The 21,741-nt window shown below is 31.4% G+C and overlaps 1 protein-coding gene and 1 non-coding gene across 4 annotated transcripts in view; both read right to left on the bottom strand.

Moving 5' to 3' along the window:
- Positions 1–21,741, bottom strand: part of LOC129964016 (neuron navigator 2-like) — a 654,345-nt gene that overhangs the window by 312,287 nt on the left and 320,317 nt on the right. The window lies entirely within an intron of this gene.
- Positions 1,960–2,032, bottom strand: Trnaa-agc (transfer RNA alanine (anticodon AGC)). Its single transcript has one exon. It is a non-coding gene; the product is annotated as a tRNA-Ala (tRNA).

Below are 21,741 nucleotides of genomic sequence, written 5' to 3'. Positions count from 1 at the left end.
TTCAATCAATCGAATCTACTGGGCTTTATTTGGGGTTAACAAATCCTGTTTGGTCTTTTTAATAATGCGAAGTTTTGTTCTTTCCTTGTATTTCTATACGGAACAATTCTTTTGCAGAAAAAAAAGAAATAAATAAAAGTAATCTCAACCATGAAATCATAAAGAGGACAGATATATGCATCAAGATCAAAACAGTCTGAGACACTTTCCAAGCCACTCAAGCTCATCGACTCTGTCCTTGCCTTATCCGAAGAGGATATTAATTAAAATTCAGTGGAGGCACTTTCTCCGCGCTGCCATCTATCATGATGTGGAAGACGTGGGCCCCATAACTCTTTTACAAAGCGCTGAGTGAGAGGCCCTCGTCCGATAACCTTGCTGATCTTCGGAGAACGAACGAGAATGGATTCTCATAAAGCGGAGATATTGAGAGGGCCGATTTTGCCCATTCATCGGATTTTGGATGACAGAATGTTGAAGATTTGCGATAAAACAGAGGGGATCAGGATTTAGAAAAAAGAATTGCTTATAATTGTTTAATTTGAAAGAAGTACGGAATTGTTTTAAAATTAGTAGACGTCTTTCAAACACAACACGGGTAAATACTGATTGTCACCTCCCTTTTGCTATTTGACACTCAATTTGTGCTAAACTAAAGAGTCACTCCCCCCCCCCACGCTTCGTGCCAAGCATGTACTTTACATGCTTGCATAAAAGTGCGGAGGATTTCCAAATCCCAGAATGTATAGTACTTCAGATAAGATATTTCAAAAAAGGAACAGATGACTATAAATAAATTATAGCTATCTTGCTAGAGAAAATTACATTTTTGTTTTAAACCAAGGAAGTTTTAGAATTTTAACCCTTTGCACTCGGATGCCGCCTTTCACTCATCATTTAATATGGTGCAACATTTTGACGTTTTATTTATTTATTTTTCAATTTTGATTGTTAAAAACACCTACAGAATAGTAAGATGTAGATTAATTTTCCAAAGAAATTCAACTTAAAACAATTATAAATATTCATTTTTCGAAGCTATAAAGAAGTCCTTATATTAAGAGAAAAATTATGCATAACCGGTTTCCTGGTCTAGGGGTAGCGTGCCTTCCCTGTGATCTGGGCATCCCGGGTTCAAGTCCTGGTTCTGGCATGGTTGTTCTTTACCATGCATTCTATTTGTGAGGTGTGTGAAAGAACTCCCCCTGTAAAAAGGAGTCGTTGTTTTTAATAGAGCTTGTCATAGACAAGCCCAGTGTCTTTAGAAGTCAGTGAATTTAAGTCAAGGGTGAGCCTCTTGTTTTTAAGTAGCGCCATATAGGGCCAAGAGTACGACTTAGCTACACACACGTCACAACCCTTTTTACGGGGCGGGTTTCATTCATGCACCCCATTCACTCATCGACAAATCGTGATTTAGACCTGAACCAGAGAATTTTCACCTCTGATCCAGTACCCTCAGTGGCATTACTCTCGATATGGAGAATTTTGTGACCATGACAGATTTATACGTGCGCCAGCCACCACACACACACACGGAGAGTCTTCGACCGCTGCGGTTCGAACTCACAACTCAAGAGACGCGCATCCAACGCCCTACCAATTAGGCTATTACGGCCCTGTGAAAAAGAGTTGTGCCAGCGAGTGTATGACTGTCATCTTCATATGAACTAAAGTCAGACTTCTACCCTCGTTAGAATCTATCCCCCTTTTATAATATAAATTTCAAGGGTTGTTACCCTCAGAAGCTACTGCATCCCTCTTTCCCCGATCTCTTGGACTTGGTTTGAATTGGTGTTCAATCCAAGGGAGATAATAAACAACATAATTATATATCGAATTACTTTTTCGAGTGCAAAGAGTTAAAAGAAATTGTAAATACTTATTGTACGGAACACTGTTTGTATTTTTCCCCGATCAATTCAGGTAATTTTAAAATTGGAAAATAAAGCAAATCAATGGAGGCGCCGGGTATCGATCCCGGTACCTCTCGCATGCTAAGCGAGCGCTCTACCATCTGAGCTACGCCCCCGACACACAACATACAGAATTAGCTAGTTAGATTTCAAATATTGACCCATTTTCTCTGCTTTGAGAGATGATAGATGTATTGCCCGAAGCGCAGGTGTGCCATTTATCGGTAAGCTATAAAAAGGAAAACCAACGTAGCAAAATTTGTCTTCAATACGCTTCGAATAGCTCAAGTTGATGAAGCACATTCGCGGATAGAAAGAAGAGAAATAAATTGTGGATTTTATCAATTATTTTCTCCGAAAAACACTTTAAAAAGAATCATAACTTATTGCTTGTATAAGATTTTTAAAAAATTAAACAGGAATTACTTAATCTATGCGTTTCCTTAAACAAGAATATTTAATAATTTTAAGGTCAGTAAGTTTAATAACATAAATGTTTTGGTTAAAAAATATTTGAATCTAATTTTAAATAAATTAAAAACCGTATTTATCAAAAATTTAATTAAAAATATATTTCGTATACTAGTTTCCTTAATGACAGATGGAAATTGCATCTATAGGTATAAATTCTATTAAATATTTTGACAGCACATCTAATTTTGATGAAAAAAAATGTATAAATGTTTCTTTTTTGTGTGTAATGTGATTGATTTTCAACAGTCTTCCCTAAAATTGCTGTTTCTAGTTTTAAAACTAGTGATTTAGAATATTTATTTATTATTATATTCAGAATTCCTTTCAATAAAATATAAAGGCTGTTTATAAGAATACATAAATTTTACATAAAACATTCTAGAAAATAATATTTAGAAAAAAAAAAAAATAGGCATAGAAAAGATAGTTGCCTCTTAGTTCATTTAAAATTTGTGCGAAACATATAGATGTTTCGAAACGAAAAAAAGAACAAAAAAATCTCTCATACATTTTGAAAAACTACTTATCAGAGTTTTACTAAATCGCTTTTGAATAAAAAAATAACCAACATCTTTAAACAATTGTCTGTTTATAGTTTTCAGATTTAGAGGTAGAGGTATTTTTCTATTGTCTAGGATATGTAAATGCGTTTCAAAATTTTGAAATTCTGATTTTACAATTCTTTTCAACTATAAAACTTAGATGACACTAATTTTATGTTATGGTAAATATAAGTATGAAAAGATTAATGTCAAGTTTATAGTTTCTGGTGGATTTTCTCCAATGAATTTCGCTAGAAGCAATGCTTAATAAAAGCAATTGTAAAGTATAAGTGTCTTTAAAATAATGTTCAGTCAACATAGTGATAAGTCAGTCAGCCATCTGACTCTCCGACCCGCCACGAAGGTAACGGATTTAAACCATAAAACTGAATGACCGGACTACCGCAACAGCAACACTGGCGGGAACTGTGGGTGAGTCCTAAGCCCGAAGGAAGTACGTCCCGTCATCGATGGGAGGAGTCAGATTCTCCACCTATTAGTGTACCCTCCATGGTGGCGAGATCCAACCACCATGCCGGAAGTATCTCATCCTCATTTCAAGGTGCCCCCCCGGGGGATCTAAGATAGTGATAAATTAAACGAACTAAAAAAATTAATCTGAAGAAATATAATATTAAGTAAAAATCAAAGTGAACTTTTACATAACTTATTTAGAATGCAAAGCAATATATCAACGCAAAATAAAAGTATATCTATACTGAAAATGGAATGTTAATGAATAAAATAAAAAATTATATCAAAATATTTTATATTTTATCGAAATATTTTTTAAGTTGCTGTATTTCAAAAAAAAAAAAAAAAAAAAAAAAAAAAAATTGCTTCTTGAAAAAAAACCAACGTTTAAGATATTTCGTATTTCAACAATCGCCTGATTCTAATAAGATTTATTCTTTTTAATAACTGATAAATTGCACGCAATTTGAATCTGATAAAAGAATTCAATAATAATAATAATAATAAAGATGCGCAGTTTTGAGTGAGGAAACCGGCAATGGTGAAATCAACAGTTTCTGTTCCCTCGACGGATGCTTTATGCTAGATTGAGGATGCGACAGATGTTATGTCCTTCGAGCATTAACGTTTAGCTTAAATCGCATTATAAACGTTATTTATAAAATACACGACGGAAATTGATCAAGGATGAAATGTTTCATAATTACTTGTTGATGACTGAAACCGACCGTATAAATGATTTTTATAAAGAAAACTCATTATCTATTTATAATCACTTTAAACAGAATTACTATATTAGCTGTGTGTCCATTTATGTATTTCTTTCATAAAAATCAGATGTTAAAGCTAATTGAAAGCATTTATTCAACGGTATATTATTTATGTGGATCATTACTGCTTAACAAATCTGCTGGAATCTTTGTTTAAATTACAAACAGTCACCCAGTTATCACAGAACTAAACCATATAAACAGGAATTTAAAAACCTGTTGGACACTTAAAAAACATAAAGTAAGGCTTCTATATAGAACATTATAAGCAATAACTCATCAATATTCTTTCAGGGCCTAGGATAGATACGGAAATCTCAAGTGACAGTTCCTGCTGGATTCATAAATACAAAATATTAGTGCAAAAATTGACTTAAAAATATCAATTTTAATTCCAAATTCGATGAAAGAATGAATGAATTCTATTATGTTGTGATCGCCATTTACTCTTAATACAACTCGAGGCAAAAAAATTAAACCATGCTTTCTTTGGTTGTCACACACTCGCTGCGCTACTTCTTTCATTCGTGATGCATAAACTTTGTTGACAATGCGATGGTTTTTTCAGTGCTTTATAAGTGTAGAAGCTACTAGAAATTATACAAAACCAGTGTAGCAGTTTTGTAGAAATTATTTTAAAAACAATCAATTACTTCTTGTATAATCCAAGAGAGTATAAAATCATCGATAGGGAGAAAGAGAAAGCTGTTACTGGATACTGATTCCTGAGATGGATACTAGACAAGGACACTGCGTATGAAGAAAGGCACTCAGAAAATGAATTTCCTATGTATTCTATACTATAAATATATTGAATGTATTCATGAAAACCATACGTTGATTTTAAATTTTATAATAAAATGCTTATAGTAGATTCTCTAGCTGTGGATACAAGTGCATTTGAAACTGGATTCCAGTAAGACAGAGGTAACAGACTTCGTTCAAAATTTGACAAAGATCTATAATTTTTGAATAAAAGCGACATAATTACATTCGTCCTACACTTTCTGATTTTGAGTATTTTTGTCTGAGACAGACACAATTCCAAAGACCTTTCGTCTGGATTCCAAGGGATTCCAAATATGTAATTTTTTAAACATGTCGTTACCGAGGTTTTTTAATGGATGCAATATTTTACATTTGCATATTTTTATGAAAGAAAATAAAAAGGAAGTAAAAAAATCCCACAATAGTATAATCAAAATATTTCCTCTTAAATCACCAAAAATTGAGAAAAAGTTTTGAAGACATCTCTCCAAAATGTCGAACTATGGAAGAAAATAAAAAGGAAACAAAAAAAAACACTAGTATAATCAAAATATTTCCTCTTAAATCATCAAAAATTAATAAAAAGTTTTGATGAACTTTCCCCAAAACAGCGAACTACGGAAGAAAATAAAAAGGAAGTAAAATAAAACACTATTATAATCAAAAAAATTCCTCTTAAATCACTAAGAATTGAGAAAAAGTTTTGATGAATTATCCCCAAAATAAGAAACTTTGGAAGAAAATAAAAAAAGCTAAAAGAAAATACTAGAGTAATCAAAAGATTTCCTCTTAAATCATCAAAAATTAAGAAAAAGTTTTGATGAATTCTACCCAAAATAGCGAATTATGGAAGAAAATAAAAAGGAAGTAAAAAAAAAAAATACACTAGTATAATAAAAAGATTTCCTCTTAAAAAGTTTTGATGAATTCTCCCCAAAATAGCGAACTATGAATGAAAATAAAAAGGAAGTAAAACACTATTATAATCAAAATAATTCCTCTTAAATCCTTAAAAATTGAGAAAAAGTTTTGATGAATTATCCCCAAAATAACGAACTTTGGGGGAAAAAAATAAAAAAAAATACTAGAGTAATCAGAAAATTTCCTCTTAAATCACCAAAAATCGAGAAAAAGTTTTGATGAATTCGCCTCAAAATAGAAAGAAAAGAAGTTAATTAAAAAAAACCCACTAGCATAATCAAAAGATTTCCTCTTAAATCACCAAAATTGAGAAAAAGTTTTGATGAATTCTGCTCAAAATAGAGAACCAGTCTTCAAATATTTTCTATTTCAATCATCGAACTAATGGCTAACAAGATTTATTTTCATCAACAATTGATAGATAGCGCAAAATTTCTATCCAAAAAAATCCAATAAAAAAACCTCTCCAACAACAATTAAGGTTGAGCAGTTTTGAACTAGGAAACTGCAGTTTCTTTTTCCTCCGTGGATGCTTTGAGGATGCGACAGATGTTGGGTCCCAGCCATTAACGCTTTTCGCAAATCGAATTAAGATAAGCGCTTTAATTTCCCCTTTGTTTTCTGCATACTTCGCTAAACCTTCGTAGTTAAATCTAGTCAGAATGGAAGTTCCGAGCACTTTTAATTAAAGCTGTGGACTAACTCGAAATTAAATACCTTCCAGCCCATTAGATGTAGTGAAGGCTTTGTTGAAAAGTTTGGAGTTAAGGAACGGAATGTGATTTGCTGATGCTATTTTTAGATGGCGTAGTTTGACAAGAGAAATAATTTGATGAACGCTCGAGATTTATTCTTCTGATTTAAAAATTTCAGGATCTATAGTTTTAAGGTTGAAACAGTGGATTTTCTAGGAAATGTTGTGACTAGGGCTGGGCGATGTCGGAACTTCATCATCGCGATATATCGTCTAACACATATCGATATTTTTCGATATATCGTGATATCATTATATATTTATAGCTATTATAAATAACATCTCTTGACGTACTGACTGATCAGAACGACTTCACATTTCAATTTAAATTATAAAAATATTTTTTAATAGGAATATTAGAAAGTAATTTTATTAAAATCCCTTTAATAAAGTGTGTCAATTTCCAAGCAATGTCTGCAAGTGACAATTTATAACACTGCGTTTAACCCTTTCTAGGGCCGTGGGAGGTATGCTTCCCACTGAATCTTAATCGTTTAACCCACCAATCTTTGTATGAAATTATGTAGGTTGGCATAAGTTCTGACAAATTTTTTTATAAAGATAGAAACTTAGATGCTTCAGTTCTTTATCTTACACAAAATGATGTGTCTTGATTTGTTACTTAATTATTAATGAACCAAATTAATTAATTAATCAAATTAAATTTATCTAATAAGCTAAATGAATCCCTTTTCTTATTCTAATTTCAAGCCTAAAAATATTTTAACATAATATGACTAGAAAAAAATGGCCCTTTAAAGGGTTAAAACAAGTATTTTTATATATTAGAATATGACAGCATTTATAGTAATATTAACAAAAATTCTGTATGAAGGTCAATAATAATGAAGTGCAACGAAAATAAATACTAGTCGGTAACCACAACGAAATCGAAAACGGAAATTAATAGTGAATATCGATTTATCGTGAGTTACTAGGCGAAAGCGGAAGAATAACAGATTTTTTTTTTGCGAGTATGCTTAAGTGTGAAAATGCGAGCTACGAATAAAATTGTAAATTTAATCTGAATTAATCGTTTTTGCTTTTATTTCTGACGATGAATATTTAGCGATTAAACAAAGAGCAGCCTTCAACATTCGGATAACCGCAATTATTTTTCATTAATGGTATCATTCAGTTAGGAAACAGAAAACAGTTTATTCCAAAATGACATGTTTAAAACAAGTGCTTTTATATATCAGAATATGACAGTACTTATAGAAATATCAACAAAAATTCTGTATGAAGATGAAAAAGAATGAAGAGCAACAAAAATAAACACTAACCGATAATCAAAACGAATTAATTGTGAATATCTATTTATTGTATCGCGATTTATCGTGAACTATTATTCAAGATCATAATTCCGATAGATCGATATTTTTCGAAAAATAAATTTTTCAAAAAGATCGATTTTTTTTCGATAAATCGAAAATCGGCACAGCCCTAGTTGAGACTGCATTTAACTAGGGCTCCGAGTATTCAAAAAACTTCATCAAGAGGAATTAGCGTCTGTTTTTCACATGTCCGAGGTCATTCTGGCATTTTAGGGAATGAAAGAGCAAAGCAAGCTACAAAACTAAACATCATTGATCCTATGAGCATTCTCAAATCTCACATTCGTAATGAGAATCACAAAAAGACCATTCTCTTATGGAACGAGCTGTACCAAAATTCGTCAACTGCCTCTTTAACCAAATTATTTTTCCCCACAATTTCTCAAAGGTTAAATAACAAGCATTTTTCAGTGATTTTCACTTAACAAAATTTTTTACTGGACACGGTAATTTCAATTACTATCTCAAGAAATTTGGATTATCGAACACTGATCTGTGTTCTTGCAGCGTGGTGGAGTTCAAAATGTCGGACACTTGCTTTTTGATTGCTCCAAACTTACTGAAGGGAGAAGAGATTTTATTATGGATCTAGATGCCTGTTGTTCCACCTCCGCTTCATGTTTTGGTCGACCACAAAATGGCTTTTTTCTCATTCTGTCAATTTATTGCTTTTGCTGCTTCAATTTTTAATTAATTTTGTTGTTTATTTTTTCCTGTTGTTTTTATTCTTATTTTTATATGTACATATTTTTATCTATGTATGTAGTTGTTTCTACTTACTTCTGTAAGCCTTGTGCTGTACTTGGTGGTGCACAAGGATTGACAAAAAACATTGACAATATAGGACCAAAAGTGATGGATTTGCTTTGCATGTACAGTCTGAATGGAAATACAAGTGTTAATGACCCGTGTTAGATGAAAAGAGATAGATTGTTCTAGGTTGTAGTAATGGGATTCATGCAATTTTGCAGGAAAACGCCCTGTGGAAATGACAGCTTTGATCAGGTATATGTAGAAAGCGCTCGATGAGATTTCATAGGGCGGACGCTTATAGAATGGTGTGTAAAGATTATCTTAGAGATGGAAATGTAATGATAAACATGTAAGAGCTGTCTGAATTGCAGGAAAAATAGATGGCCCTGGCTCTTATATGAAGGCTAGTTTATGTGCTTCTATGATTCAAGTCTTAGTGGTTAGGTGTAAATTTAATTAAAACGAGATGTTATGGTACGATGTGGTTTAGGACAAGTATGGTATGATATGGTGTCGTTTAGAACAAGTATGGTATGGTATGGTGTGGTGTGGTTTAGGAAGGGCAATTTAGGACAAGCTGTGCCATGCACAGGGATTTTTTTGAACAGTTCCAGTATAAAATGCGCAAATAAAACAAGGATAAAATGTAAAACGTCAGAAGTTAAGATCAATGATTTATCACGTTATAGTTAAAAAAATCAAATGCCATAAAAAATCAATGGCTTTTAAAAAGTCAAAAAGTTTTGAGTGAGGTTTTCTCACCCACCAGGTAGATTTAAAATAGGCAAATGAAAGTGAGTTAAACGATCAGAAGTAAAATTAGGGCATTGAGTAAGAATATGGGCAATAGAATTGACCACATGACAGTTCGCTCAATGAGGGGCCCATTCACCAAATAACAAATGTCTATGTGTATACCTTGTGTGCGAAGATGGATTAATTTAACATCTGCTCATCGGTTCGGTAAATAAAAAAGAGAGAAAATAAGAATCACATGCTCACAATAATCAAGTGCAATAATAAAAATTATTTATACAGTCAATATTTCCATGATAATTAGAGCTTTGAATTTCGAGATAGGTTATTAATCACAAACCAAGGCTTGAGTTTTCTATGCTCTATTAAACTGTTGCTGTAAAGAAGACAAAAGATGTCATGATATTTAATCTCAAATTAGAATGAATTTAAATTATTTGTCTGTTGATGTCGTTTGACTGGCTTTGAAGTTGCTTAAATTCTTTAATTATGTATGTAAAAAGACTTGTAGGCTCTTTCAATTAAATTTAAAAAAGGGAACCATTTATTTCTTCTAATACAAAATGTTTTATTGGATGCTCCAAGCTCAATGTAATTTGTATGAAACGCCTTTAAGTTTCTCTTGCCTTACCACTAACATAAGATATTTCCGTGCAAAATAACTATATCACAAATCCAAACAATATTTTTCTCTCTCTATTTTACTATTTAAAAATCAAAATTTTAAAAGCACTATACTTATTTAATAGTTACGTAACGCATCCCAAATGTATGACTTCAGTCGTAAAGCCTAGCAGGTCTTAGCTGAATGGGATCAATGCGCGCTCTTGAAATGATGAGGCGAGATAAAGTCCATTACTGGCAAAGACGCTTCCCTGGGGACAGAGGCGGGCATGCGTGCTGACCATCGTTAATTGACACTAAATGTGTGCGTTTGCCACTAATAATACGGGTGAGGGGATCGCTCTTTAATCCCATCAATAGCCGACCGGAAGAGGCCAACCATATCAATCCTGCTAGAATTTTTTTTTCTGTAAAGCTTTTAATGATGATTGCTTGTCAAATAGCAGTTATCCAAAATATAGAGTATTACTTGATCCAAGAGGAAATTTTAAAGATAAAATGTTTTCTTATCTCATCAGGATGATGAAGCAGTTTTCCTTTTTGTAATTCAGTTTTTAAAAATAAAAATAACAAAAAAATATCGGCAGTATTTCTCCAATTACTTTCTTGCATGTACCCAAATGAAAAAGTTACTTATGTTATATGATGGAAAAGCGATAGCGCAGCAATTATTTGACATTGAAAATTATAGCAACCTCTTTGTGTTTAACATTTACTATTACTTATAATCAATGTATTTTGTACAAAAATATAATTTTATTTATATGCGTCACAACTGTGATATATATAACTTTATAATAAGTATTTCATAAAGTAAAAAAGTAAAAGTTTAAGTAAAAGAAAAAGTTTAGAATAATTAATTTTAACTTTGTAACACTATTTCTAATTTAATAATTCATAATTAATTTTGACAAATACTTTGAAATACTGAAATCTGTTTTTCTTTAATTCACTATCAGATGTCGCCACTTGTTTCGAACGAAAATTTAATCAAATTGATAAATAAATGGCTATTTAAAGATTGAAAATATTAAAAAATTATAATGTTATCGAGAACACATAAATATATGAAATTTCAAATCTTTAGCACATCAGGAGGAGAGTGAAAAGATCGATCACAAAATTCTATCGTTACAAGCATATATAAAGCCAAAAATAAAGGTATACAAAAATAATGAATTAGATTCCCATGAGTTAAAACACTTCATTACAACTCGTTGAATAATTATTTGAAAATATAATTTATTTTTAACTAGCCGCCTTGGACGACCAGCTGGTTCGCTAATCTAAAGGTTCGTTTAAATTTTAATAATTAAATATATTACGCAATGCCTACTTTAATAGATCCTTCATCAAAATATTTTAAAACTTTACATTTTGATAGTCATATAATTCACTCATAATATTATAAAGGCCTTCAGTCATAACGTAATATGTATCTCTCTCATTTTCTGTTAGCTCCCGTAGAATTTATACTTTAAATTAAAGTGTAAATGATTAATCTGCAATTAATATAATAATATTTTTTACTGAAACAAAGCATTTTTTTACAATATGATTACTGATAACCGAGTCACTGAGCGTTTAAACCTTATGGGCACTAAACAATATCTTTCTTAATTTATGTAATATCTCAAGAATTTGTCAACAAAATTTTCTCAGATTCATCATGAACAGATCGATTCATTAACAATGTTTAATTTTAAATGCATCAATAACTAAGAAAATGAAATGAATCGTTTAAAATAATCGGTTAGAAAACAGGTTTAAAAAAACTACTTAAAAAACGATGTACTTAAAACTATAAGCATATACAAAAAATATATAAGTAACATAAATACAATAAGTGATTAATTTTCTTACGTGTTTTCCAATTTTTGATATGGAACAAAATTTTAGATGATATGAAACTAATTTTAACAATAATTTTGTTAACTGTCTTAACAAAAGTGTAGTTAAAATTCTTGATTCGTAAAAAAAAAAAAAAAAAATTAAAAAAAATGGAGAAAGATGAAAATGGAAAAATTTTCTTTTCAGATTTCCTATTACCATTTTCCGAATGGGACAGTGTATGTATAAAAATATCTACAATAAATTTCATTTTTATGGTTTTAAACTTGATTGAATGATATTAAAAGCATGTATAAAATTCAAATGCTAACACTGGCTAAATAAACGAGATACAAGTTTATATGGATGAACAGAGAAATCTTTCCCTTATGGTTCTCATAAACTTAGACCTTTTTCATATTTTTGCAGAAAAATGTATATTGTATGATTTATATTTGTTTTGAAAACGTCATATTAACATTTTAATCATGACGTGAATTATATTTCACAGGAAATGTATCGGTTTGGGCGGTATGAATCCTGAATGCTTCAAGTGAAATCGTTTGCTTTTTTATTCGTACTTCAGCGCCGGTTCATATGGGCCGCATAAATGCATAATAACTGGCAACGTGCAGTCTACCGAACAAAATAAGTTGGTTGGCCTTATGTCTATGACACATTCCACCCTCCCCTTTTTTTATTAATGGCTTATCGCCAATTGATGACGAATTGCTGAATTCGGATTCAGATTCGCCCGTGGAAACTTGGGATTGATTATCTTCTTCATCGGACAGTGTGCCATCTATTAATTTCTGGAAGCTTTGTTTTTTTCCCCTCGTTATTGCCGAAATTTCTTATAAAAAATAAATAACTATATGTTGAATTAAAATCTATGGTAGAAGCAATTTTATAAATATTACTTTGCTTTTTACCGTGCTGCTAACAGAATGAATAAATAAATAGAGAATAAAGAACAATAACAGATACCGTGTTTCGAAGCAGGTCCGTCCGGTCTACTTAACTATTTTTAACTAAGAGCGCTCGTAATTCGCGGTTTATGTTTAAAGGCATTATGTGTGGCTGTTTTGTCAAAAAACAGCACTTCAAGATTTTTATGATTTAGCGTGTATAATAAATCAGCTGTTACTTATGGCCCAGTAGACCAAAACAAATTTGCACGTTGTGCCAATTAAAGTGCTAAAAACAAGAATAAGGGTAAACAGAATGTTTGATTCCTCACATCTCTTCTTTACTACAAACTTTCCACTTTAATATACTATATATTCTCACTCCCACTCCAATTTTTCCTATTTACTATAGCGATTAATTCCAAAATTGATCCAAGGTGAATGTTATTAATTCTGATAAGAGAATTATACTTTTCGTAATTGAAAATAACTGCTTGCATCGATAAGTGTTTGGAACAGGAAAATAATTTCATATGCCAAATCGATTGTTTTCAAACTTGGTTTGTAAATATTTTCTCAGTTTCTTTGAATTTTGACTTAAAAAAGAACTGCACTGGATCTCACTCGAAAAAAGTTAAGATATTTTCATCTGACGTTCGAGGACGGTCAGTGCTTTTCCTTGAGCATATCCATTTATGCTCCTAAAATTTCTAGTACCTAGTGAAAATCTGTTTATGACGAAATGGTTCTTTACTGTACTTACAAACGAAATGCACATTCCACTACAACAATGGATCCAATGGTAACTCATCTTTCACCAAAGAATCTTTTGTAAAAAGAAACATCTCCACTTTTACCGAATGAAAAACAGCAGCAACAACAACAAAACTTGCGATGTTCTAGTGATGTACCGTATGTGTATCTATCAATGATCGTTCATTAAAAATAAACAGTTTAAATCTGTTCCTCCTTTTTTAAAAATAATTCTGCATTGTTATATATTTGAATGGGCTCAAAAATATATGTTTTAGGGCCGGTTGCCAACTGGCCGCCATTTTAAAACCCTTGATTTAGACATCTCTCTTGCATTTCTCTTCAATTCTTCTACTAATTTTTAATCTCATTAACTTCGTTTTTTCTGTTTAATTCAGAACCCAAACTGTGTACTTTCCATTTGCTTACAACAGCTGGCTTCTTAAAGACCACCCGTATGGATTTCACTTCTCTCACAGAAGAAAAATGACGGCGCTGGGAATAACAAAGAGAATCTCTTGCAGAGAATTGTTTGTACCCGGGCTAAACACAAGAAGGCGAGTCTTTAACGACGTGTAAAGATTGCGGCCTTAAGCCGTAAGCTGCTGAAAGCGGATAGCGCGCACAAAGAACGTGTTTATTCTGGAGATCAGGCATGCCAACTGGCAGCCAATCTTTTCCGCTGGAGAGAATTTGGTGTAAAGGAGCGAATTTTTAGTGTTACAGATGGATACCAGTTTTGGAAGAAGATAGCTATCGCCTTAAAACATCTGTCTGTGATATGTGTGTTAGGTAAAAATATTTTCGACCCCAAAACCAGAAAATATTAGGGCAGTTATTTTTCAAAATTCTGATTACATTTTTTATAGAATTATGGTATGTAAAATATGGTGCATGTATACTTTACTAATAAAAGTTAATTTACATATGATGATGTTCTCGTTTACCGACATTAAATTATTCGAATTTTATTTTTAAGGAATATGAATTAATTTTTATACGGAATATGAATTAATTTGTAATAACAAATATAAAAATTTATTCTATAAATTTTACTATCCTTAAGTGGTATTTGTTTTGTAATTTTGAAAGGTTTACACTCAGGCAGACAAATGGTTAACCGTGTAATTAGTAGTTAGAACCTACCAAGTCGATTAGTTCAGTTGTTGTTCTCTGTCTTTCGTTACTTTCTTCTTTGAAAGATTTATGTTTTAATTAATTAAAATTTCATGCATAATTTTCTATGCGTCTGTTTTACAGAAATGAAAAACAGAAAAGAATTTAGATTCAGTGGTAGCAAATGCTTTTGCAGTTCCCAAAAGAAGAACAAATTTAATTTTAAATTGAATTTAAAAGTACAAAGAATTGGATCATCACATACAGAATAAAAGATATAGACAGGGCTTTTAATTAAATTTAACTAATCTTAACCGAATTTTTATCTAAATTTTTTGAATGACTGGTAAACATCTTAAAGAAACTGAAATTTCATTATTTGTTGGACTGTATTGTATTGTGACATATTTTAATTGAATATATTGTTTTCACATCTCACTTTCCCAGAATTTCTTTCAAACAACTAAAGATGATGGTTAAGAAATATGAAACACATATAATTTTCTGATATATCTGCGCATATATCTCAATTCGTCACTGTAGGTATAGAATTTAAAAGAAATGACAAATGTTTGAAACTATCCATGGGAATTTGAAGAACCCAAACTTCAATTTTGGTAACGAAATATATCAAAAGGTAATTTTCGTAAACACATATACACACAAACACAGGACTGGCCGTGAATATTGGTGAGTTAATAACTAGCGTTTACTTTTTTCAATGATGTATAGCGCAACATAGATGCTTAGCATTCGGATTCGTAATGTATAAATTAGCACAAATGCATTCTCAAGAAAGTTAATAAAATAGAAATGGTTAATATAAAATAAATCATTAGCATATTGAAAATGTGTAGCTAAATTAAGTTTATTAAAAGGGGGGGCCTCAAAATACTTCAATCCGCACTGAGCTCAGGCGCTAAGTGCAAGACTCACGTACAAAGCGATGTTGCCACAGCCCCAACGAAATCATCCACCGCCAAATAAATATCCTATTTCCTAATATGAAATGTTAGACACTTAATCGAATAGCAGAAATGATGCAGACAGAAAAATAACATCTCAATTCAATGGCCCGAAAATGTGAGTGCTCTTGCGACAGTCCTTAAAAGACGCTGCAAGACAGGAAAGGCGCGTAATTCATCCATGAAAGAGGCACATTTGTATTCCATACCTTAGCGGCTGAGATTTCATCGAAATAGCAAATACATCAATGTGCACCAGCGGGAAGGTGTCGTCATATATCACATTCCATCCGAAACGACGTGTTGATAAGTACCTCAGAAGGGCGAAAAAATCTTGATTACCAGAGGTCAGACCTACCGCAGTCGTTTCTCATCAAATGCATTATCAAACAGATTAAAAAATTAAAACAAAATAAAAAAAGGACAAGATTATTGAAGGTCTTTGTTAATTGTTTGAAAGTACTTGGCAGAAGTGGTATACAGATAGATATACATCTGGTACATTCATGGTTTGAATGAAGAGTGCAATTTCATGACCTTCAGTTTAATTAAATGCTGCACTTCAAACATTTCTGTTATTATCAATTAAAGCTATGGCTAGCAACATTCAAAACAAACGAAAGGATTTGTATCTTCAAGCCTAATTTTGAATGGCTACTCGTCACTATTTCGGTTTTTGAGAATCTGAGGGGAAAAAAATTACATTATCAGATTAAATTGGAGAACGAGTTCAGTTTAGTTATATTAGCGTCCCATTTTGAAGCAATACTAAGGCGATTTTAGAACGGACCTCATAATTTTGAGCCGCGGTCAGATGACGAGAACGACACCTGAGCTGGCACCCCCTCTCCAAAATTCCAGACCATGCCAGTGGGAGGACGTTTGGCTTCGACGGATTTAACGTGAGCCAGACTCGCTTACCCGGCGGAATAGGAAATCGAACCTGAAGCCCTGTGGTTCTGAAGCCAAGATCTTACTATCAGGTCACCACAGCCCTAAATTGAAGAACGAATTGCACTAGTAGTTAAAATTTTGCTGTTGGAAAACTTTAAAAGAGAATAAGATGTAGAAGAAAATGAATTAAAATATTGAAAATTCTAAGAATCGTTTATTTTATTACCATAGTTTACCGTTTTTTAGAACTGATAGATTTGGAAGACATTAGAAATTCAAATATTTCTAACGGAGAAGTGGAGTTCTAGGTAAAATTTGGGTCGCTCATCGCAGCATTTCATTACCTTCCAAAATGGAAATGATTCAGAAATATGCCTTATAATCGATTTTATTTTTAATTCATACATGGGCAAAATGAAATTACTGAAATATTTTACTCAAAAAATTGCTCATTTTTGAGACACGTGCCTCGAATTGAGCCTTATTCCAGATTTAAGCTTGGAGGAAGTACTTTAGAAGATTGTTTGAATTTTAAGTAGAAAAATCGAAGTAATAAAGCAATCTGCATTTATTTGAAATTTAAATGAAGGATATAACGCTTACATTACAGATTTTTCTGCGTGTTGCGGAAAACTTCAGATAGTTTGGCGATTACAGAATTAATGGATATTCAAAATGGAGTAATTTATTTGTTCTTGAGGTTATCTTCTGAAAACCGTATAATTTTGCCGTTCAGTTCGGAAGATTATAAGTATACTGATATTAGAGAAAAATGTAATCCACGGAGGAAAAATTTCGTAAAGGAATTAAAACTTAGCAATCTAACAGAAAAATGAGATCGGAAAACAGTTTTAATATCAAAAATTTTATCTTCCCGATTGGGAATGTAAGAAAAATAACTAGATAATCCATTTGAGATAAAAAAAAATCTCTTAGCGGAATTTGGTCTGTGAATATCAAAAATACATTCTTAGATCAAAATTAAAAGAATTGCAATAATAAATGTTTTTTTTTGTATTAATTATTTGTTACAATGAATTGAGGAACGATTTATGTGGTGAATACCAGAGAAAACTTGAATGCTATTTTCTATTTCAATGTGATAATCTACAATCTAAATATAAATTATATTTAATAATATACTTTTTAGGGTTAATTTTATTAATGTTAAATTTGCACTGATAAAAATAAATCAAATGGTAGATATAAACAATTAAATTATTATTACTGATTTCAATTGCAGTGTAATAATTTACAATCCCAATATAAATTTTTATTAATAATATACTTTTTTGTGTTAATTTTGTTAATACAAAAAAGCATAATTTGCTCTTATAAAAATAAATAAAACCGTGGATATAAAAATTTAAATAATTATTACTAACACGAAAGTAGTAAAAGAAGCGGCTTACATTTTGAGAAGTCGAACTCATAAAAGTATTTTTAATAGATTATTGCTATCGATTAGAGCTTTAAGGTATCAAATAATCAGTAAACCTTCTATAGGAATTTGAATTCTATAAAACAATTTTTAATATTTTTCATAAAATTTCTAAAGTTTAAATTGTCAATATCTCAAAGTTGCAATTTTGAACTTAATGATTCTTATGTAAACAACGACAATATCTAATATATAAAAGCATTTGCAGATCTATAAAACCACAATTTTGGCACCAAAAAAGGATTTGAAAAATGTGTTTTCTCAAGAAATTTGGATACTTTATACAGTGTTAGAAAATTCTTCTCTTGCTTCCTTTTTCGAATAGACTGATGTATCCATTCCATCTTCCATCCAACATTCAAATTCAATGTAAATAAACAAACTCATTCATTTCTCCAATGAATGTACATATGTTACATTTCTGAACTAAAAAAGAAATAGGTTCAATTCGCCAATACCAATGCTATACATTTCTATTTATCGAACCAAACGATTACATTCAGTGCAAGATAAACAACATTATAGATACTAGTTACAAGATTTACGAACTTAATTGCATAAGGTTAATAAAATCTACACCAAAATATACAGTATCTATGACTCTTAAACAGCCGACAAGGAACACAAAGAGAAATCTTAGATGGAGATTCCTATTTATAACTATCCTTCCGTCCATTTCTTTTTTCAACTAAAAGTTGTTCGATACACTCGATAGCGGGCTCTCTCTTCCGAACGAGTGTTTATTATTTCAAATGGAACTTCCTCGCGATAGCAGACGGAAGAAAAAACAACTCTTACGAACTCTTTGTAATTTTCCAGCTCCGCGTTTATTTGCGTTTGCTATCGCTCACTACATCTGAGAGAGCTTTCGGCATCTGGAAATAGTGCTGGATATTACGATGCTAGCGCTAAAAGAGAGCGAGAAAGAAAAAAGAGACAATTTTCGGATGGGAAGCTTTGATTTGAAGTTTTCTGTTTACTTTGAAACAAAATCGGTTTGAAAGTTTTTCGTTCTTTCAAACGGAAGAGGGAAGAAGGTGTGTGTGTGTGTGTGGGGGGGGGAGGAACCAGAGAGTGTTTTGCATTGGCGAAATGACTGATAATTATAGGACAAAGTTTCTTTTAAATGACTTGAAACCAGCGGAAGTGGTGTCCCCGAAACTTTCTTGTTTATTATTCAATAAATTTTTTTATCTCTCTTTCATGGCTTAGCCGAATAATAATTATTAAATATAAATCTCAAGCATAACCTAACTTTTCAATTGTAAGAGTATCGAGGAACATGTATTTTAGATGCCTTTTTTCTCCGACTGATGGGTATCAAAATTTAACAAGGGACTACACTTGCAGTCCCAAGATGACACATCGAATTTTATTGATTTAAATAATTGCGTTTTCATGTATGTGAAATTATAGACAGACAGACAAACAACTCTCGTACAGATTCGGATCAAAGTTTGATAAGGATTTACATTTTAGTATCTTAACTAGAGTACAAAATTTTATTTTTCTATCTCTTTACATTTTGTAATTATCAAATTCATTTGTACTGGACCAGCCAGACTGACAGACTTCCTCTAAATGGATATTGTTCGAAATTCGTTTAAAATTTGTATTTCAAATTTTATTTTTCTTACTCAAAACGCTTTTGAGTTATTTTGTTTACAAACAGACATAATTCCAAAAAGGCATTTTTCAAATTCAAGGGGATTTGAAACGCGTAGATTCACCAAAATCTCGAATTCGAATTTTTTGTCTGTTACAATATTTTCCTCTATACTTCGTATGCAAGAAAGTAAAAGTGCATTATGCATAAATCTCCTTCTAATATTCTTCCAATTCTTATATTCCCAGCCAACGGCAAACAGTGAGTGCACTTACAGTTAAATAGTACAGAATAATATATTAACGCATTTACAAGCAATTAAATAGAATTTAGCTTTAAACTGCAGAGACTGAAATGCCGCAAATAAAGTTCTCCATTCAAGAATACAGTTGTTCAACTCTTTCGGAAACACATAAAAAAAAAAGAAGTATTCAATATGTCACTCAATTATTAAGGGACCAGCTCTTAGCATTCTATATATAATGGGGTTTTGAGTTACTAGTTGTTAAATATTTGGAAAGAATGTATAATGTTCATTTTTACTTACTTTTCATTTAATTATTTTAACAACTTAAGCAATAAAATTTATTTTTTAGGTAACCATTCGTAAATCCACTTGAATGCAACATTTATTTAATTAAAAATTATTTAACATTGATAAAAATTGGTTTGATGTAGACGTATGCTATATAATGATCTTTCGACATAAGACATTGATATGAATCAGAATTTTAATGTCATAACTCCAATATTATATATATATATATATATATGTTAACATGACAGATCAAAATTAGATAATGCTAACATTCCTCGATGAATATTGATACAAAACGAATGAAAAACGAATGTTTGTTTATATTTTTACACATTCGAACTATGAATATATATCTGCAAGCACACAAACTCTGAGGAGAGCAGAAACGAGAGCAGAGAAGAACCAGACAGGAAAACGTAACAGTTCAAGTTGCTACAATATATATATAAGATTATGTAAGATTTATCAAGCAATTTTTGTATATTGTTATTACTTTCGTTTTTTCCTTTTAGAATGCGCTATCATTTTATGTTTAACAGTTTATTTTCAAGTGCTGTTACTTTTCTCATATTTTGATATAATATATCCAAATATATTTGAATAATGAAGTACGATTTAAAAAGTTGCAACTTTATTTTAACCAAACAAAAACATTTTTATTCAGAATGCCAATTTTTGCTAATACAAGTGCAAAATAACGATATTTAGGAGCTATTTCGTATACCAAGCCACTATAAGAAATCTGAAATTAATCAGAGAATATCAACATTTACCTTTATCGATTTTTCACAGAAATACATGTAATACATTCATTTGTAACTGTGTGTTACAAATTAGTATAACTTTTACAGTTTTAAACAGGTCGTTAGGTTTCTTTGAGTGTAGTGAGCCTTTTCAAAAATCTGAGCTACCAATTTCATATTTATTCTAATCCAAATTAAGAACTTATTAAAAAAATATCGACTCTTATTAGACGATCTCTTTCTACCATTTGGCACTTCGCATCCTTCGATATTTTAAATCATTACATAAAAAGTTTAATCATATGCTTGTTATCTTTAAGAGTGTGCGAAAACTAAAATTGAAGCACTTTGATTCTTTTAGGAGAAGACTGCAACCCATTTCAGATATTATCGATATCAAAATCCTTTCATATATTGCCAACATTTCTTTTGTCTTTCTATCACAGGCTTGTATAGAATCGATTGGATGGAAATTAGAATAAACGCTCCCACCTATTTTCATGACATGTGTTCTTCATGCCGGACATCCAGCTATAAAATATATGGTATTGTCGCAGCTGCTTATTTAAGTGGGCTTTTGTCAACGCTTATGAACAGGTTTCTGCCTTTAAATTCATTTTCGAGACAGAGTTTTCGTAATAAAATAGCATTTCCAGACGTCTCTTTACATGTCGTGATGTCTTTCTACATTTGTTTATGCATTTAATAGGAACGAGGGTGTTCACCTTTGAATGAGCCGACGTGAAATTCCAATTTTGTATTTGAAAGTAGTGCTTATGCTTTGAAATATGTTATTGAATCTGATTGCATATTGTCTAAAGTTGATATCAATCTTTGTATCAATATTCATCTTATATA

This window comes from Argiope bruennichi, chromosome 3 (genome assembly GCF_947563725.1).
Source record: "Argiope bruennichi chromosome 3, qqArgBrue1.1, whole genome shotgun sequence".
Taxonomy (NCBI): Eukaryota; Metazoa; Arthropoda; class Arachnida; order Araneae; family Araneidae; genus Argiope; species Argiope bruennichi.
Note: the sequence above shows the minus strand (reverse complement) of the source record. Positions and strands in the feature narration are given on the sequence as shown.